This window comes from Phyllobates terribilis, unplaced genomic scaffold, assembly GCF_046119375.1.
Source record: "Phyllobates terribilis strain yellow unplaced genomic scaffold, ASM4611937v1 Scaffold_277__1_contigs__length_2500907, whole genome shotgun sequence".
Lineage (NCBI taxonomy): Eukaryota > Metazoa > Chordata > Amphibia > Anura > Dendrobatidae > Phyllobates > Phyllobates terribilis.
In genome coordinates, this window is record NW_027363037.1 from 770,689 (window position 1) to 791,761 (window position 21,073).

The window sequence follows — 21,073 nt, forward strand, 5'->3', positions numbered from 1 at the left end:
TAAAGCAACAAACATACGTGACAACAAGGTAAAAACTTTTTTAGCAAAAAAACAGTCCCAAAAAATATGCTGTATTGTTTCCACCTTATTGCAACCTTCCCTAGGACATAGTTATTGAACCTTTATCCCCCGGTCATTCAAAAAAGCTCTTGTTGGCAAGCATCCATGCAACGCCATCCAGGTTACATCCTTCTGTCTGTTGCTGATTCCACGCATGAAAAAAAGCTTCCACACCTGTCCAGACTGTGCATTATTACAAAACGGCACATCACATAACATCTCCTTCTTCTTAATACCTGAGACAATCAGTTTTTTGTCCGGTCTAACCATGGAGCTTATCCCATTTTGATCATAGAAGGACCTAAGCACCACATAAAAAAACGGTATCAAAAACGAAACTGGTTTTCTTAAATCCTTCTCACACCAGCTCCATTTCTGGAAAAGCCGTCCTGCTAAATATTTGCACATGTCCGCAGTCCTGTTATTGCACTGGGATAAATGTTCAAAAAATAATGCATTCTTAAAAATAAGTCAATGTTAGGAAAATCACAACCCCCATTTTCCACAGAACACATAACCATTCCTCTTCTTAGTTTCTCCATTTTGGATCCCCAAAAAAACACAAACAGTTTCCTTGTCACTCTCTTTGTCCAAAGCACAGCAGGTGGGAAAATCAAAGCAGTGTACAGCAGAAGCGGGAGAATCACAGACTTGATTACCAGCACTTTCCCTCTCAGCGACAGGTTCCTTAGTTTCCAAAAGTTCAACTTCTGATCCATTTTGTCTTCTAGAATCTTCAGGCTGCTTTTCCCTTTCAGTTCCTTCTCAAAGATGACACCAAGAACCTCAATTTCCTCCCTACTCTCCACTCCTGCCACGTTAACCTCAACCTGCCTCCCAAAGTTACAAAGCTGGCACTTTCCCCAATTCACCGCCATACCAGCCACACAACAAAAAATCCTTACGTGCAAATTCACTCTATTGAGATCCGCCTGTGAACCACAAGTAAAAACAATATCATCCATATAACTTAAAGACTTGACTGGACCCCCGGATCCCCCAGGAATAAAAACACCAGCCACACACTTGTCAACTTGCACACTTTTTAAAAGGGCCTCCACCACACAGATAAAAAGAATTGGTGACAGGGGACAACCCTGCCTAACTCCCGATAAAATATTAAAACTGGAACTCACATGCCCATTAACTAAAATCTGGCTACTGACCCCACAATAAAAACTCTTAATGACCATCAATAATTTATCCGGAACACCAAGGTGACTTAAAGCAGAGAACAAAAATCTATGTGATATTTTATCAAAGGCTTTCTCCAGGTCCACCGACTGTAACAAAAGAGCATTCTTATTCAAATTAGCCTGATAAATTAAGTCTCTTAGAAGCAGCAAATTATCTGAAATTTTCCTACCAGGCACTGCACATGCCTGATACTCCCCCACCATATCACCTATCACATCTGCCAGTCTACCAGCCACAATTTTAGAAATAATTTTGTAATCACTGTTTAACAATGTTATGGGCCTCCAATTTTTAATATCCCTCATGTCCCCTTTCTTATGAATCAGCGTAACAATCCCCCTACGCATAGAAACCGATAAAATCCCATGAGTAAAACCATATTGCACCACCCGGGAAAACTCCACACCTATAATATCCCAAAATCTAACATAAAATTCAGCAGGAAGACCATCACAGCCTGGCGTCTTGCCTTTCGCCAAGCCATCCACTGCCCGTCTAATTTCATCTTTCCCAACCTCCTCACTTAAAAACCCAATTTTCTCCTCAGGAATATTATTAGTTAATACTTTGCAATAATCATTAATTTCCGCATCACTGGCTCTACTATCGTTAGAGAAGAGTGTTTCATAAAAGGAAAGAATACTGCCAATCATCTCATCCCCAGATACCTCCCCTGCAGGAGAAAAAACAGACTTAAAAACCCCTTTAGGTTTAAAACATTTTTTAAAAAAGTATCTCGAACATTGCTCATTTTCCTCCATGTGCTTTATTTTTGCCTTAAACATAATAGTCTTCCCTTTTTCAATAAGTATCTTCTTCAGTTCGTCCTTCAAATCTGCAATCTCTTTATCCACCTCCATCCCCGCTCTCTTAAACTTATGGAGTACTTCCAATTTTGAAATAACAGCAGCATCATGATCCCTTTTGGCTTTCGCTCTCCTAAAACACACCCCTTTAAAATAACATGCAAATTTCTCCTTAGCCCAGTCCCACCACTCTAGCAAATCTTTAAAAAGGTGCTGTTCAGACACACAAGACAAAAACACTTTATTAAAACCAACCTTAACACTCTCCTCTTCCAGCAGGCTTACGTTCAGCTTCCAGAGTCCCTTTCCAAAAGGCAGGGACTCAGCTATACACAGATCTACCACTATCATCTTGTGGTCAGAAAAAGTCGTCATCACGTGGTTGCACTTGGCCACCTTAATCCCTTCAGACATAAAAAAATAGTCAATTCGGGAAACACTACGTCCACTGTCTGATATGTATGTGAACTTATCACTTGGCCCAACCATCAGACCAGCATCCGTGTAGCGTAAATCCTGCACAATCTGATTTAAAATATTAGACGTAACATCAGTCCTACCTTCCGTAGAGCTCTTACGATCTTTTGCGGATCTGACACAATTAAAATCTCCAGCCACTATAGTGAAGTCTCTGCCTGGTAAAAACAACTTTAGAGACTCCAAAAACCCAACTCTTGCTTGTTTATCAGCAGGGGCATAAACATTAAAAACCCGTACCCGCTGACCTAAAAAATCCACTAATAAAAACAAACATCTCCCAGGTATGATTACTTTAAACTCTAAAACCTTTAGACTGGAATTACACAGTAAAATGCCCACCCCTTCATTCCTGTTTTCTGAGCATGGGGACCAAAAAGATTGCCCCTTATTCCACTCACTCTCATGCGGGGCAGATTTAATTACACATTCCTGCAGACAGACAATATCTGCATTCACACTCTCAATGTACTCCAGTATCCCTGCTCTCCTACAAGCAGAACCAATCCCTCGTACATTCAGAGAAGCAACACACAACGCCATCATAACAACAGGAAAAAATCTCCACCATACCCGATCCATCATGAACCAGGAGAAAACCCACTCCTGCCACCCACTTTTCTACGTATATCAGGCGACTCAGAACTCGAGTCCCTGTTAGAATAACCTGGTCTTAGGGAGACTGGATCTTCCTGCCCCCCAGACCAACACCCCTCCACCTTACTTCTTTTAATCACGGAGGCATAACTCTCCTCCTTGCCATCATCTTCCTCCTCATTTTCACTCCAATCACTGTTAACCCTATCACGCTGCTGAGGGGTTATAGTTCCATCCGAATCAGAATCCTCCTCCTCCAAAACCTCCATTTCCTCACCCCCATCTCTTCCCAAAACAGGATTCACTGACTCCGCCATATTAGACAAATCCATCCCATCACCCGGGCCATGCACATCAGCTACTTTGTTTATTACTTCCAGCCCCTCCCTCAAACCAACTTTCTTCTGGCTCCGCCCCTTTTCCTCCATCTTGGGCACCGCATGGTCTCTTCCCCTACCACCATCTTGTTTTTGGCTTTCCCCCTCTGAGTCTGAGCCTTCGCCCTCCTCCCCACTTTCCTGCCGAGTCTTCTTCTGCCTCTCTTCAGCGTCCACCTGTGACCTAGGAATCTGAGCCCACAATCTACATTTCCTTGCAAGGTGATCTGCATGTCCACACAAATCACACACCTTATTCATTGGGCAACCACTTGCAACATGCCCAGATTTCCCACAACCTCTACAAACATCACCTTGCACTGGACAATCTTTCTGAACATGTCCAAACTCATGACACTTCCTACAATATTCCATCTGTCCATTATAAAAACAAAATCCCCTTTCTCCTCCGATAGAAAACTGTGCAGGAATGCTCTTGGCACCCCCAATAGCTCTATCATCCGGTCTCAGTTTTACAACATATCTCCTCTTGCCATTTAGATAATTGTATTTGTTCTTCATTCTTCCCAAAAATTTAACCTCACTACAATACCGAGCTAAAAAATTGGAAACAGTCTCATCCGGAACTTTAGGGTTATACATGTGCACAACCACATACTTATATGTCTGCTGGAACAGAGGTTCCAGTGCAATAAACTCTAGGCATTTCAATTCCTTTTCTTCCTTCATTCGTACCAACTCCATGTAGACTCTCTGGCAAATACTCAAAGAAACAAAAGTGATATCATAAATTCCTTGTTTCTGAAAATCCTGCAGTGCCAATACATCCGTTACCTTCAAGCCATTAATGTTCTTCAAGACATCAACGCAAACTTGGTCCAAACCGATTTCTCCTTCATGACCTGCAGCCACCTTCAGACGGACCGAGTCCTCTAATCCACGTGTTTTCTCCACCATTTTTACAGCAGATAAACACAATCGCCGCTCAATCGCACACTAGGGCCCCACAAGGGGGAACCCCAGTCACAACTGCCCTCCAAACAACACCAGCAGCAGAAAACCACCACTGATCTTGCCAAAAGGCCGAGAAGCGATAACCAGAATTGGTTTCAAACTACGGAGCCACCCAAGGATCCTGAAAAGTCCATTTGTGGAGATGAGCTCCTGGACTCCCGTTAAGAAGACATGTTGTCAACCTCTAGATCCCTTACATGCCTGCACTTTTCGGCTTGCTGCTGCTGCAATCCACGCGTTTTAGATCTGCATAACTCCACCTCTTTAAACACAGCACCTTCACCCCCTGCTGTTCCCACCCGCCTCAACACCGTTGGAAGGGAGGAGAACCAATTAAGGCGGGGGGTGGGGTGGAACGAGCAGCTGTCTACCCTTAGCAGGAGGGCTCCTGATTACATACCTCTCCTGCTGCTGCTGCTGCTGGCTGTCCAGCAGCAGACTGAAGGTGGCTGCTGCTGTGCACAGGTATATAAAGGCTCAGAGCCTATTATGACACGCGCAGCCAGCGTTCCATTGCCACATTCCATCTACTGCAGGCAGGATACCTGGCTGGCTGAATGTCGCTGAGAAGCTCACAGAGACCGCCATAAGCAACAGTTTAACAGAATGCCACAGACTAATCAACCAAACTTTTTGGGTTGGGTTCTCTTTTATAGTCTGCAGGCATTAAATGAAAGAAGTCAGTGTTCCAGCAGAAGGAGACAACGTTTCAGAAAAGGCATTGTAGCAAACCAAAAAAGAAATTTTAAGCGCAGCAGAGTAACCAGCGCACATACCTGTTAGCTCAGGTGAGTTTAAAAGGCTGCTGTTGATAACAAGGGCATTTGCTAAATAGATGGTGTGTGTGCAACAATATACTGAAAGGTCAATTATATTGTGCAGCTTATCTCACCACCTGTAGTTATTTAGGTGAAAGCTCCAAAATGCTTGCCTAATATGTCTGTTTATCCAAAAGGAAGTAAAAAGGGAGAGCTAGAAAGATAGCATTGCATCACATTACATGGCAATGCAATGCACAGTTGCTGAAGTTGAACCAAAATGAGCTTGTAATCTGGCTTCTGCAACTTTGAACATGAAAAATCCAATGAGGAGAAGAAAAGCAAAGCCAAAGAGTCCATCCCCAAATCCGACAAACAAGCAAAATGAACAAAAAACATTGAATTCAATTCTTTCTGATTTTAGAAACTGCATTAAAGAAGGGGTGCACCGGTCCTGGAGATACTGCAATACCAGGTCAATGCGTGGAGTGGACAGAGCAAGCTCTTTTTCCATCTCCCTGTTCTAAAAATCCATTTAATATATGGTCCCCAGATAGGGGACGTATCAGATATTAAACTGATAAGAACAGATACTACACTTGATCTTAGCCAAAAGGCCGAGAAGCGATAACCAGAATTGGTTTCAAACTACGGAGCCACCCAAGGATCCTGAAAAGTCCATTTGTGGAGATGAGCTCCTGGACTCCCGTTAAGAAGACATGTTGTCAACCTCTAGATCCCTTACATGCCTGCACTTTTCGGCTTGCTGCTGCTGCAATCCACGCGTTTTAGATCTGCATAACTCCACCTCTTTAAACACAGCACCTTCACCCCCTGCTGTTCCCACCCGCCTCAACACCGTTGGAAGGGAGGAGAACCAATTAAGGCGGGGGGTGGGGTGGAACGAGCAGCTGTCTACCCTTAGCAGGAGGGCTCCTGATTACATACCTCTCCTGCTGCTGCTGCTGCTGGCTGTCCAGCAGCAGACTGAAGGTGGCTGCTGCTGTGCACAGGTATATAAAGGCTCAGAGCCTATTATGACACGCGCAGCCAGCGTTCCATTGCCACATTCCATCTACTGCAGGCAGGATACCTGGCTGGCTGAATGTCGCTGAGAAGCTCACAGAGACCGCCATAAGCAACAGTTTAACAGAATGCCACAGACTAATCAACCAAACTTTTTGGGTTGGGTTCTCTTTTATAGTCTGCAGGCATTAAATGAAAGAAGTCAGTGTTCCAGCAGAAGGAGACAACGTTTCAGAAAAGGCATTGTAGCAAACCAAAAAAGAAATTTTAAGCGCAGCAGAGTAACCAGCGCACATACCTGTTAGCTCAGGTGAGTTTAAAAGGCTGCTGTTGATAACAAGGGCATTTGCTAAATAGATGGTGTGTGTGCAACAATATACTGAAAGGTCAATTATATTGTGCAGCTTATCTCACCACCTGTAGTTATTTAGGTGAAAGCTCCAAAATGCTTGCCTAATATGTCTGTTTATCCAAAAGGAAGTAAAAAGGGAGAGCTAGAAAGATAGCATTGCATCACATTACATGGCAATGCAATGCACAGTTGCTGAAGTTGAACCAAAATGAGCTTGTAATCTGGCTTGTGCAACTTTGAACATGAAAAATCCAACGAGGAGAAAAAAAGCAAAGCCAAAGAGTCCATCCCCAAATCCGACAAACAAGCAAAATGAACAAAAAACATTGAATTCAATTCTTTCTGATTTTAGAAACTGCATTAAAGAAGGGGTGCACCGGTCCTGGAGATACTGCAATACCAGGTCAATGCGTGGAGTGGACAGAGCAAGCTCTTTTTCCATCTCCCTGTTCTAAAAATCCATTTAATATATGGTCCCCAGATAGGGGACGTATCAGATATTAAACTGATAAGAACAGATACTACACTTGATCTTAGCCAAAAGGCCGAGAAGCGATAACCAGAATTGGTTTCAAACTACGGAGCCACCCAAGGATCCTGAAAAGTCCATTTGTGGAGATGAGCTCCTGGACTCCCGTTAAGAAGACATGTTGTCAACCTCTAGATCCCTTACATGCCTGCACTTTTCGGCTTGCTGCTGCTGCAATCCACGCGTTTTAGATCTGCATAACTCCACCTCTTTAAACACAGCACCTTCACCCCCTGCTGTTCCCACCCGCCTCAACACCGTTGGAAGGGAGGAGAACCAATTAAGGCGGGGGGTGGGGTGGAACGAGCAGCTGTCTACCCTTAGCAGGAGGGCTCCTGATTACATACCTCTCCTGCTGCTGCTGCTGCTGGCTGTCCAGCAGCAGACTGAAGGTGGCTGCTGCTGTGCACAGGTATATAAAGGCTCAGAGCCTATTATGACACGCGCAGCCAGCGTTCCATTGCCACATTCCATCTACTGCAGGCAGGATACCTGGCTGGCTGAATGTCGCTGAGAAGCTCACAGAGACCGCCATAAGCAACAGTTTAACAGAATGCCACAGACTAATCAACCAAACTTTTTGGGTTGGGTTCTCTTTTATAGTCTGCAGGCATTAAATGAAAGAAGTCAGTGTTCCAGCAGAAGGAGACAACGTTTCAGAAAAGGCATTGTAGCAAACCAAAAAAGAAATTTTAAGCGCAGCAGAGTAACCAGCGCACATACCTGTTAGCTCAGGTGAGTTTAAAAGGCTGCTGTTGATAACAAGGGCATTTGCTAAATAGATGGTGTGTGTGCAACAATATACTGAAAGGTCAATTATATTGTGCAGCTTATCTCACCACCTGTAGTTATTTAGGTGAAAGCTCCAAAATGCTTGCCTAATATGTCTGTTTATCCAAAAGGAAGTAAAAAGGGAGAGCTAGAAAGATAGCATTGCATCACATTACATGGCAATGCAATGCACAGTTGCTGAAGTTGAACCAAAATGAGCTTGTAATCTGGCTTCTGCAACTTTGAACATGAAAAATCCAATGAGGAGAAGAAAAGCAAAGCCAAAGAGTCCATCCCCAAATCCGACAAACAAGCAAAATGAACAAAAAACATTGAATTCAATTCTTTCTGATTTTAGAAACTGCATTAAAGAAGGGGTGCACCGGTCCTGGAGATACTGCAATACCAGGTCAATGCGTGGAGTGGACAGAGCAAGCTCTTTTTCCATCTCCCTGTTCTAAAAATCCATTTAATATATGGTCCCCAGATAGGGGACGTATCAGATATTAAACTGATAAGAACAGATACTACACTTGATCTTAGCCAAAAGGCCGAGAAGCGATAACCAGAATTGGTTTCAAACTACGGAGCCACCCAAGGATCCTGAAAAGTCCATTTGTGGAGATGAGCTCCTGGACTCCCGTTAAGAAGACATGTTGTCAACCTCTAGATCCCTTACATGCCTGCACTTTTCGGCTTGCTGCTGCTGCAATCCACGCGTTTTAGATCTGCATAACTCCACCTCTTTAAACACAGCACCTTCACCCCCTGCTGTTCCCACCCGCCTCAACACCGTTGGAAGGGAGGAGAACCAATTAAGGCGGGGGGTGGGGTGGAACGAGCAGCTGTCTACCCTTAGCAGGAGGGCTCCTGATTACATACCTCTCCTGCTGCTGCTGCTGCTGGCTGTCCAGCAGCAGACTGAAGGTGGCTGCTGCTGTGCACAGGTATATAAAGGCTCAGAGCCTATTATGACACGCGCAGCCAGCGTTCCATTGCCACATTCCATCTACTGCAGGCAGGATACCTGGCTGGCTGAATATCGCTGAGAAGCTCACAGAGACCGCCATAAGCAACAGTTTAACAGAATGCCACAGACTAATCAACCAAACTTTTTGGGTTGGGTTCTCTTTTATAGTCTGCAGGCATTAAATGAAAGAAGTCAGTGTTCCAGCAGAAGGAGACAACGTTTCAGAAAAGGCATTGTAGCAAACCAAAAAAGAAATTTTAAGCGCAGCAGAGTAACCAGCGCACATACCTGTTAGCTCAGGTGAGTTAAAAAGGCTGCTGTTGATAACAAGGGCATTTGCTAAATAGATGGTGTGTGTGCAACAATATACTGAAAGGTCAATTATATTGTGCAGCTTATCTCACCACCTGTAGTTATTTAGGTGAAAGCTCCAAAATGCTTGCCTAATATGTCTGTTTATCCAAAAGGAAGTAAAAAGGGAGAGCTAGAAAGATAGCATTGCATCACATTACATGGCAATGCAATGCACAGTTGCTGAAGTTGAACCAAAATGAGCTTGTAATCTGGCTTCTGCAACTTTGAACATGAAAAATCCAATGAGGAGAAGAAAAGCAAAGCCAAAGAGTCCATCCCCAAATCCGACAAACAAGCAAAATGAACAAAAAACATTGAATTCAATTCTTTCTGATTTTAGAAACTGCATTAAAGAAGGGGTGCACCGGTCCTGGAGATACTGCAATACCAGGTCAATGCGTGGAGTGGACAGAGCAAGCTCTTTTTCCATCTCCCTGTTCTAAAAATCCATTTAATATATGGTCCCCAGATAGGGGACGTATCAGATATTAAACTGATAAGAACAGATACTACACTTGATCTTAGCCAAAAGGCCGAGAAGCGATAACCAGAATTGGTTTCAAACTACGGAGCCACCCAAGGATCCTGAAAAGTCCATTTGTGGAGATGAGCTCCTGGACTCCCGTTAAGAAGACATGTTGTCAACCTCTAGATCCCTTACATGCCTGCACTTTTCGGCTTGCTGCTGCTGCAATCCACGCGTTTTAGATCTGCATAACTCCACCTCTTTAAACACAGCACCTTCACCCCCTGCTGTTCCCACCCGCCTCAACACCGTTGGAAGGGAGGAGAACCAATTAAGGCGGGGGGTGGGGTGGAACGAGCAGCTGTCTACCCTTAGCAGGAGGGCTCCTGATTACATACCTCTCCTGCTGCTGCTGCTGCTGGCTGTCCAGCAGCAGACTGAAGGTGGCTGCTGCTGTGCACAGGTATATAAAGGCTCAGAGCCTATTATGACACGCGCAGCCAGCGTTCCATTGCCACATTCCATCTACTGCAGGCAGGATACCTGGCTGGCTGAATGTCGCTGAGAAGCTCACAGAGACCGCCATAAGCAACAGTTTAACAGAATGCCACAGACTAATCAACCAAACTTTTTGGGTTGGGTTCTCTTTTATAGTCTGCAGGCATTAAATGAAAGAAGTCAGTGTTCCAGCAGAAGGAGACAACGTTTCAGAAAAGGCATTGTAGCAAACCAAAAAAGAAATTTTAAGCGCAGCAGAGTAACCAGCGCACATACCTGTTAGCTCAGGTGAGTTTAAAAGGCTGCTGTTGATAACAAGGGCATTTGCTAAATAGATGGTGTGTGTGCAACAATATACTGAAAGGTCAATTATATTGTGCAGCTTATCTCACCACCTGTAGTTATTTAGGTGAAAGCTCCAAAATGCTTGCCTAATATGTCTGTTTATCCAAAAGGAAGTAAAAAGGGAGAGCTAGAAAGATAGCATTGCATCACATTACATGGCAATGCAATGCACAGTTGCTGAAGTTGAACCAAAATGAGCTTGTAATCTGGCTTCTGCAACTTTGAACATGAAAAATCCAATGAGGAGAAGAAAAGCAAAGCCAAAGAGTCCATCCCCAAATCCGACAAACAAGCAAAATGAACAAAAAACATTGAATTCAATTCTTTCTGATTTTAGAAACTGCATTAAAGAAGGGGTGCACCGGTCCTGGAGATACTGCAATACCAGGTCAATGCGTGGAGTGGACAGAGCAAGCTCTTTTTCCATCTCCCTGTTCTAAAAATCCATTTAATATATGGTCCCCAGATAGGGGACGTATCAGATATTAAACTGATAAGAACAGATACTACACTTGATCTTAGCCAAAAGGCCGAGAAGCGATAACCAGAATTGGTTTCAAACTACGGAGCCACCCAAGGATCCTGAAAAGTCCATTTGTGGAGATGAGCTCCTGGACTCCCGTTAAGAAGACATGTTGTCAACCTCTAGATCCCTTACATGCCTGCACTTTTCGGCTTGCTGCTGCTGCAATCCACGCGTTTTAGATCTGCATAACTCCACCTCTTTAAACACAGCACCTTCACCCCCTGCTGTTCCCACCCGCCTCAACACCGTTGGAAGGGAGGAGAACCAATTAAGGCGGGGGGTGGGGTGGAACGAGCAGCTGTCTACCCTTAGCAGGAGGGCTCCTGATTACATACCTCTCCTGCTGCTGCTGCTGCTGGCTGTCCAGCAGCAGACTGAAGGTGGCTGCTGCTGTGCACAGGTATATAAAGGCTCAGAGCCTATTATGACACGCGCAGCCAGCGTTCCATTGCCACATTCCATCTACTGCAGGCAGGATACCTGGCTGGCTGAATGTCGCTGAGAAGCTCACAGAGACCGCCATAAGCAACAGTTTAACAGAATGCCACAGACTAATCAACCAAACTTTTTGGGTTGGGTTCTCTTTTATAGTCTGCAGGCATTAAATGAAAGAAGTCAGTGTTCCAGCAGAAGGAGACAACGTTTCAGAAAAGGCATTGTAGCAAACCAAAAAAGAAATTTTAAGCGCAGCAGAGTAACCAGCGCACATACCTGTTAGCTCAGGTGAGTTTAAAAGGCTGCTGTTGATAACAAGGGCATTTGCTAAATAGATGGTGTGTGTGCAACAATATACTGAAAGGTCAATTATATTGTGCAGCTTATCTCACCACCTGTAGTTATTTAGGTGAAAGCTCCAAAATGCTTGCCTAATATGTCTGTTTATCCAAAAGGAAGTAAAAAGGGAGAGCTAGAAAGATAGCATTGCATCACATTACATGGCAATGCAATGCACAGTTGCTGAAGTTGAACCAAAATGAGCTTGTAATCTGGCTTCTGCAACTTTGAACATGAAAAATCCAATGAGGAGAAGAAAAGCAAAGCCAAAGAGTCCATCCCCAAATCCGACAAACAAGCAAAATGAACAAAAAACATTGAATTCAATTCTTTCTGATTTTAGAAACTGCATTAAAGAAGGGGTGCACCGGTCCTGGAGATACTGCAATACCAGGTCAATGCGTGGAGTGGACAGAGCAAGCTCTTTTTCCATCTCCCTGTTCTAAAAATCCATTTAATATATGGTCCCCAGATAGGGGACGTATCAGATATTAAACTGATAAGAACAGATACTACACTTGATCTTAGCCAAAAGGCCGAGAAGCGATAACCAGAATTGGTTTCAAACTACGGAGCCACCCAAGGATCCTGAAAAGTCCATTTGTGGAGATGAGCTCCTGGACTCCCGTTAAGAAGACATGTTGTCAACCTCTAGATCCCTTACATGCCTGCACTTTTCGGCTTGCTGCTGCTGCAATCCACGCGTTTTAGATCTGCATAACTCCACCTCTTTAAACACAGCACCTTCACCCCCTGCTGTTCCCACCCGCCTCAACACCGTTGGAAGGGAGGAGAACCAATTAAGGCGGGGGGTGGGGTGGAACGAGCAGCTGTCTACCCTTAGCAGGAGGGCTCCTGATTACATACCTCTCCTGCTGCTGCTGCTGCTGGCTGTCCAGCAGCAGAATGAAGGTGGCTGCTGCTGTGCACAGGTATATAAAGGCTCAGAGCCTATTATGACACGCGCAGCCAGCGTTCCATTGCCACATTCCATCTACTGCAGGCAGGATACCTGGCTGGCTGAATGTCGCTGAGAAGCTCACAGAGACCGCCATAAGCAACAGTTTAACAGAATGCCACAGACTAATCAACCAAACTTTTTGGGTTGGGTTCTCTTTTATAGTCTGCAGGCATTAAATGAAAGAAGTCAGTGTTCCAGCAGAAGGAGACAACGTTTCAGAAAAGGCATTGTAGCAAACCAAAAAAGAAATTTTAAGCGCAGCAGAGTAACCAGCGCACATACCTGTTAGCTCAGGTGAGTTTAAAAGGCTGCTGTTGATAACAAGGGCATTTGCTAAATAGATGATGTGTGTGCAACAATATACTGAAAGGTCAATTATATTGTGCAGCTTATCTCACCACCTGTAGTTATTTAGGTGAAAGCTCCAAAATGCTTGCCTAATATGTCTGTTTATCCAAAAGGAAGTAAAAAGGGAGAGCTAGAAAGATAGCATTGCATCACATTACATGGCAATGCAATGCACAGTTGCTGAAGTTGAACCAAAATGAGCTTGTAATCTGGCTTCTGCAACTTTGAACATGAAAAATCCAATGAGGAGAAGAAAAGCAAAGCCAAAGAGTCCATCCCCAAATCCGACAAACAAGCAAAATGAACAAAAAACATTGAATTCAATTCTTTCTGATTTTAGAAACTGCATTAAAGAAGGGGTGCACCGGTCCTGGAGATACTGCAATACCAGGTCAATGCGTGGAGTGGACAGAGCAAGCTCTTTTTCCATCTCCCTGTTCTAAAAATCCATTTAATATATGGTCCCCAGATAGGGGACGTATCAGATATTAAACTGATAAGAACAGATACTACACTTGATCTTAGCCAAAAGGCCGAGAAGCGATAACCAGAATTGGTTTCAAACTACGGAGCCACCCAAGGATCCTGAAAAGTCCATTTGTGGAGATGAGCTCCTGGACTCCCGTTAAGAAGACATGTTGTCAACCTCTAGATCCCTTACATGCCTGCACTTTTCGGCTTGCTGCTGCTGCAATCCACACGTTTTAGATCTGCATAACTCCACCTCTTTAAACACAGCACCTTCACCCCCTGCTGTTCCCACCCGCCTCAACACCGTTGGAAGGGAGGAGAACCAATTAAGGCGGGGGGTGGGGTGGAACGAGCAGCTGTCTACCCTTAGCAGGAGGGCTCCTGATTACATACCTCTCCTGCTGCTGCTGCTGCTGGCTGTCCAGCAGCAGACTGAAGGTGGCTGCTGCTGTGCACAGGTATATAAAGGCTCAGAGCCTATTATGACACGCGCAGCCAGCGTTCCATTGCCACATTCCATCTACTGCAGGCAGGATACCTGGCTGGCTGAATGTCGCTGAGAAGCTCACAGAGACCGCCATAAGCAACAGTTTAACAGAATGCCACAGACTAATCAACCAAACTTTTTGGGTTGGGTTCTCTTTTATAGTCTGCAGGCATTAAATGAAAGAAGTCAGTGTTCCAGCAGAAGGAGACAACGTTTCAGAAAAGGCATTGTAGCAAACCAAAAAAGAAATTTTAAGCGCAGCAGAGTAACCAGCGCACATACCTGTTAGCTCAGGTGAGTTTAAAAGGCTGCTGTTGATAACAAGGGCATTTGCTAAATAGATGGTGTGTGTGCAACAATATACTGAAAGGTCAATTATATTGTGCAGCTTATCTCACCACCTGTAGTTATTTAGGTGAAAGCTCCAAAATGCTTGCCTAATATGTCTGTTTATCCAAAAGGAAGTAAAAAGGGAGAGCTAGAAAGATAGCATTGCATCACATTACATGGCAATGCAATGCACAGTTGCTGAAGTTGAACCAAAATGAGCTTGTAATCTGGCTTCTGCAACTTTGAACATGAAAAATCCAATGAGGAGAAGAAAAGCAAAGCCAAAGAGTCCATCCCCAAATCCGACAAACAAGCAAAATGAACAAAAAACATTGAATTCAATTCTTTCTGATTTTAGAAACTGCATTAAAGAAGGGGTGCACCGGTCCTGGAGATACTGCAATACCAGGTCAATGCGTGGAGTGGACAGAGCAAGCTCTTTTTCCATCTCCCTGTTCTAAAAATCCATTTAATATATGGTCCCCAGATAGGGGACGTATCAGATATTAAACTGATAAGAACAGATTTTTTTTTTTTTTTTATTTTTTTTTTTAAAACCACTCAGGTTTAGATATAAGCAAACAGTTAACCAGACTTCGTCATAAGTTATACTGCCACTTCATAAGCATCATTGTGGTTTCTTTATTAAAGTATTATTCAACAAAAATACAAACAAGTAATCCTATGCCAGAGAAATTTCCAGAAAAAATATCAACGGTATTTAACCATATCCTGCCACTTAAGGTATTTCCACACACCTTCAGAATCTGTTCCACCACCACCACCTTCTCTTGTATCCCACAAATAGATTACATATAGTCTTGCTAAGATCAACCTAATACAATCATTTACTGTTAAATTTACTCTTTTAAACACACACAAATTTCTCACATCCCACAAGCTCTCCTGCACACACACCATAATAAACCACATCATCCTTTCTAGGCCACGACGACTAGCACCAAAACCAAACATAGCCACTCTCCAATCAATAAACTTCACACCAGCAACCCCTTTACACAGTCCACCCACACCTTTCCACACATCATACGCAAAATTACAATCCCACATAAGGTGCCTCACCGTCTCATTCGCTCCACAACCATCCCTTGGACATACTGCAGATCTTATGAGATCTCTTTTCTTCTGAAAATCCCTCACTGGCAAAATATTATGAAGGCCCATCCATACTATATCTCGCTGTCTATTCGACACACCTTGAATGCTTAACTTCTTCCATACCCGCGCAACTTCCATAGAACGCAATCCCACCACATTACTCTCACACTCATTCACACACATCTTCCCCATCACCTTCTTAACAAACGTAAAGTCTTTCATTGCAACTGCTAACAAATCATTCTTCCTCACAAACTTCTCAATCAAACCATACCACTCAGGACACTTAAAAGCAATAGGCACATTCTTATCACGCTTCACCCAATTCAGACCATACAGCATCCATCCAGCCAAATACTTACACATAAATGCCCCTTTATTATTCTTCCCAATCAAAATGACCGTAGTCTTAATAAAATGCAATGTTAGAAACACTTCAATATTCGGAAACTTTAGTCCCCCATACAAATATTGCTTAAACAAAATCTCTCTCTTAAGTCTTTCCATCCTACTGCCCCAAAAAAACACAAAAATTAGTTTCTCCACTTTTTTAATTTTCCTATAGGGCACTGGAAAAATACAAGAAACATAAAGCAAAATAGGGAGAATAACAGCCTTAATAATAAGAACCTTCCCTACCAAAGACAAAGAACGTAACTTCCAAAAATTCATCTTCCGCACAATCCGCTCACCACATTCATCCCAACTCTCATAACCTTTCAAATCATCATTAAAAAAAACTCCCAACACTTTAATTGCACCATCCACACCAGCCACACCATCCATCTTAATCCTATTGTCATCAAAACATTTAAACATGCATTTGTTCCAATTCACACGAAACGCTGACGCGCCACAAAATAAATTCAACAACAATTTTACTCTCTCCATAGAGGCCACACTCTCACTCACCACTACTACATCATCCATATATCCTAAGACTTTCACAGTCATTCCACCACTCCCTGGCACTAACAAACCACGCACCACTTTCTCTTTCCGAATCATACACAGCAGTGGCTCAATCACACACACAAATAATACCGGTGACATGGGACAACCTTGCCTCACACCAGACCTAATACACACTTTCTCACTCAAAAACCCATTCACCAGAAATTCACTCATCACCTCCCCATACAATCCTCTCACGGCACGCACAAATTTCTCCGGAAAACCCATTCTACGCAAAACCTCAAATAGAAACACATGAGACACGCGATCAAACGCCTTTTCAAAGTCAACAGCCATCACCATACACTTCTGCTTTCTTACTTTACAATCCCACAACACATCTCTTAAAAGACACAGATTATCCGTCATACATCTACCAGGCACTGCACACACTTGATCTTTACCAATCACATCAGCTACAACTGTGGCACCCCAGGGGTCTGGTTTTCCACAGTAATGTAATGTTATGTCTGAGAGCAGGTGGGAGGTCCTTTGGTCAGGGATCCTGTGCATGCCACACCTCCTGCCCAGTCTTGGGAGGGGAAGAACTTCCCCTGTAAAAACCCGGGGCTGAGGCAGGGAGAGTCAGACAAGGAGAGTGGAGAAGAGAAGCAGCATAGGAAACAGCAGAGTTACAAGGAGTCAGGGGCTGGCAGCTGCAGAGCTCGCCCTGACTAAGAAGATTCTTTACCGGACCCGGAGTCCGAGGCTGTGGGGACTAACTCCTACCCAGCAGCAGAATCCGTCAGGCAGGGGATTTCAGGTCCTCTGGCCCAGAAGCCCGAAGGCACGGTCACACGCGTGGGACCAGCACCGCCATCGTGGAGCGGAAGCCATTAGAAGGCCCCGAGTCACCGGCCATACGGGTGAGCACCACACGGTACACTCAGGGACGTGGGCTACTTACATCAGCTTCTAGCAAGGTAGCCAGAAGAGTACAGTCAGTTTGGGAGGCCTACAACTACGCCTGGCCAGGGGAGATCCCATCTGCTCAAAGACTGACCAGGCCCCGTTTGCTAGCAAGTACTCCGGGAGGGTCTGTTGTTGTTACCAGTAAAGACCCTGAACTACACCGTACCGTCTCTGAGTGGTTCCTGCTACCCCCATCATCCACGTCGGCTGCCCTGAGGCCATACCCCTCCCGTTGGGGGTTATACTATCACGCTGCACAATCCTACCACCGGCCTCAGCGGTCTGCCCTGCAGCAGCAGCTTCCTGGCTGCACTCAACGGGTGGCGTAGTCATCAACTATTTACTACTAATAGACTGCCGTCTAGTTTGACTCCCTGGGCACAGACCGGGTCACCGCCACGAGACTACAACCCTCCACTGATCCGGCTCCGGGTAGGCTCCCGCGTGCGCAACGCAGCGCGACACAGGCCCAGGGGCGCGTCAACTTTGGCGTAGTCGGCAGGATTTCGTGCCCGCAACCACCGGGTACTGCGTGCCTGAAAAGCAAAGACTGTTCAAACTTACCAGTGGTGAAGGTTTCCCGCCATCCGGCGCCATCTTCTACCTTCTTCCCGCCATCCGCGAAGGTTTCCCGCCATCCGGCGCCATCTTCGACCTTCTTCCCGCCATCCGTGGAGTTTTCCCGCCATTGGACGCCATCTTGAGGACGCCGCGCGGGAAGAAGAGGGGCGTGGACTCCGAAAGCGCGCGAGAACTGAAGCCCCGCCTCACGTCCGGACGTTGCGTAAGGTCCTGGAAGGAGCCCAGCAGACGCCGACGTCACAGGAGCGCGACGGAAGGTCCTCAACCCTGACGATCCACTGCGGAGCCGCGGCCTACGGAAGAGGATCATCGCAAGGTAGGCCACGGTCCACTAGGGGGGAGGAAGATGTCGGATACGGAGGAGAGCTTCACTGCCTCAACCCCCGCCAGCGCTACCGCTGCTGCAGTTATGCCCTTCACCATGCCCTATATCCTGGGAGCAGCTTGGCTACCCCAGTACTCAGGGGAGTCACATACCCTGCATGACTTTAGAGAAAAGCTGGATAGCCTCTTCCAGGTGTACCCCCTCACAGAAGAACAAAAAGTGAGCATCCTGGTGGCCCAACTAACCGGGGCAGCCAAAAGGGAAGTAAAATCCTGGCCACCTGGGAGGAAGACTGTCGCAGGGATACTAACCCGGCTGAAGGACACCTTTGATACCCGCACCTCAGCCGAGATTAAGCTTAGATTCTACGGGTGCAAGCAGCGAGCGCATGAGAGTATAAGGGACTATGCACTAAACCTACAAGAGGCCCTGAGGGCCATAAAGCAGACCGACCCTGATGGGGTGGGAAACGAGGACAGGCTATTGACTGAACAATTTATAGAGGGTTTATATTGCAATGCCCACCGAACCCAGTTGCGGGCAATGGCCTTACAGGATCCCCATCTGGACTTTGCACAGTTCAAGGATAGAGCTATCCGGGTGCTCCGAGAACCAGCACCGGGTGGCGTTGTTACCCACAGGCGCCCAGCTATCACTTACCACCAGGAGGCGGCGCCCTTGTCGGCAGGGCCTGTGGGAGCTGATGCGCAGGCTTTGGACAATGACCCGGCTCCAGACCTACACCATCAGGTCCAAGAGCTAGCTAAGAGCGTTGCTGCGCTAACCCGAACTGTGCAGTCTTTACAGGTTTCCACCCCAGGGAAGATCCAGCTGGCATCCGGACCGGAGGACATCCCGTGGCGTCGACCAAGGAGGATCCCACCGGCCAGAGGAAGACCCAGTGACCGATACAGCGAGGACGGACGACCCATCTGCCGCCGCTGCAATCAACCCGGACATATGGAAAGGTACTGTTCTTTAAACGGGCACAACCTGGGGTAGAGGGCCAACCCCCAGGAAAAAGATCACCAGGCCCATCGAACTGGCGCGACAGATATGTGGGAGGACGTTCAGTCTTGCCTGTGGTACTGGATGGCATTCCCATGAGTGCCCTACTGGATACCGGGTCACAGGTCACCACCATCCCGTACGTGCTCTTCAAGCAGTACTGGAATGACTCGGATATTACCCGCTACCCTGACGACGACTTGAGTATCATCGCCAGCAATGGCCAGCCCGTGCCACAGATCGGATTTAAAGAGGTGACCCTCAAAATCGGTAGAGTCGAACTGGCCGCACAGGGACTGATCATTGTAGATATTGATAAACATGAGAGTCACCCAAAAATAACTCTAGGAACTAACGTAATTGAAAATTGTCTTGCAGAGGTGATTTTCCTTTTACAGCAGGTTGCCAAGAACGCCAGCTCCGGCGAGCAGCGGGTGCTCCAGAAAGAGATCCGGGCACTGATGCAACGGCAACAAGTGGAACTCTCCGGCGGTGAGATTGGTAGCGTAAGAATGTGTGACCCTTTTCCTATTGCCATGCCCCCAAAAAGTGAAATGATGATTTGGTGCCGGGCAGCTATTGGTCTGAGAGGTAGAGATTACCAGGCAATGGTAGAACCAGTTTACTCAGACAGTAGGCCCACCATTTTGACAGCACGGGGGGTGGTCAATGTACGCCATGGGAGGGTGCCCATTCGCATAATAAATATCGGGGAGAGGGAAGTGTACCTGCCCCGGTATGCCACGCTAGCCAAATTATATACCACTAATCAAAATTCTATACAATCTGTGGAACCCTTGCCTCCATCTCACCCGGAGGAAGATAACGGCTCTAAGAAAGACATGGAGGACTGGTGTCAGCAACTACATTTGGGTACTGATTCCACTCCCTCACATCAGAAACAAGGAGTCTATCGGGTGGTTCAAGAGTATGAGAGAGTGTTTAGTAAACACCCGTTAGACTTCGGGCGAGTCAAGGGGGTAGAACACCGCATCCCCTCGGGAGATCATCCTCCCATAAAAGAGAGGTATCGACCCGTACCCCCTGCACATTACCAACACGCCAAGGGGATGCTTAGAGACATGAAGGAGGCTGGGGTAATCCGGGATAGCTGTAGCCCCTGGGCAGCCCCACTAGTTTTAGTCAAAAAGAAAGACAACACCATGAGGATGTGTGTAGATTACCGGAAAATCAACCGTATCACACACAAGGATGCGTACCCCTTACCAAGGATAGAGGAGTCATTGGCTGCTTTAAGATCTGCTAACTTCTTCTCTACCTTGGATCTCACTAGCGGGTACTGGCAGGTTCCTGTAGCAGAGGCGGACCGGGAGAAGACCGCATTCACCACCCCGATGGGACTTAGCGAGTTCACCTGCATGCCGTCCGGACTCTGCAACGCCCCAGGAACCTTCCAACGATTAATGGAGTGCTGTCTGGGCCACAGAAACTTCGAGACGGTCCTGTTGTACCTGGACGATGTCATCGTATACTCCAAAACTTATGAGGACCACCTGAAACACCTGGCGGAGGTGTTCGAAGCTCTGGCGAGTTACGGCCTAAAGGTGAAACCCTCCAAGTGTCACCTCCTGAAACCAAAGGTGCAATACCTGGGACACGTGGTGAGCGCTGACGGAGTGGCTCCCGACCCCGATAAGATCACCGCAATTAAGGGATGGCCAAGCCCCTCCAGCGTAAAAGAAGTGCGGCAGTTCCTA

At 46.0% G+C, this 21,073-nt stretch overlaps 7 non-coding genes and 1 pseudogene across 7 annotated transcripts; all 8 read right to left on the reverse strand.

Annotated features, from left to right (window-relative positions):
* Nucleotides 1-5,685: 5,685 nt before the first annotated feature.
* Nucleotides 5,686-5,876, reverse strand: LOC141219969 (U2 spliceosomal RNA). Its single transcript, XR_012288344.1, has one exon. It is a non-coding gene; the product is annotated as a U2 spliceosomal RNA (small nuclear RNA).
* Nucleotides 5,877-6,991: 1,115 nt separating this feature from the next.
* Nucleotides 6,992-7,182, reverse strand: LOC141219970 (U2 spliceosomal RNA). The gene has a single exon (XR_012288345.1). It is a non-coding gene; the product is annotated as a U2 spliceosomal RNA (small nuclear RNA).
* A 1,115-nt stretch (nt 7,183-8,297) lies between these two features.
* LOC141219971 (U2 spliceosomal RNA) lies at nt 8,298-8,488 on the reverse strand. The gene has a single exon (XR_012288346.1). It is a non-coding gene; the product is annotated as a U2 spliceosomal RNA (small nuclear RNA).
* A 1,115-nt stretch (nt 8,489-9,603) lies between these two features.
* Nucleotides 9,604-9,794, reverse strand: LOC141219973 (U2 spliceosomal RNA). Its single transcript, XR_012288348.1, has one exon. It is a non-coding gene; the product is annotated as a U2 spliceosomal RNA (small nuclear RNA).
* Nucleotides 9,795-10,909: 1,115 nt separating this feature from the next.
* Nucleotides 10,910-11,100, reverse strand: LOC141219974 (U2 spliceosomal RNA). Its single transcript, XR_012288349.1, has one exon. It is a non-coding gene; the product is annotated as a U2 spliceosomal RNA (small nuclear RNA).
* A 1,115-nt stretch (nt 11,101-12,215) lies between these two features.
* LOC141219975 (U2 spliceosomal RNA) lies at nt 12,216-12,406 on the reverse strand. Its single transcript, XR_012288350.1, has one exon. It is a non-coding gene; the product is annotated as a U2 spliceosomal RNA (small nuclear RNA).
* A 1,115-nt stretch (nt 12,407-13,521) lies between these two features.
* On the reverse strand, nt 13,522-13,712 carry LOC141219976 (U2 spliceosomal RNA). The gene has a single exon (XR_012288351.1). It is a non-coding gene; the product is annotated as a U2 spliceosomal RNA (small nuclear RNA).
* A 1,115-nt stretch (nt 13,713-14,827) lies between these two features.
* LOC141219671 (U2 spliceosomal RNA) lies at nt 14,828-15,044 on the reverse strand (annotated as a pseudogene).
* Between the last annotated feature and the right edge of the window lie 6,029 nt (nt 15,045-21,073).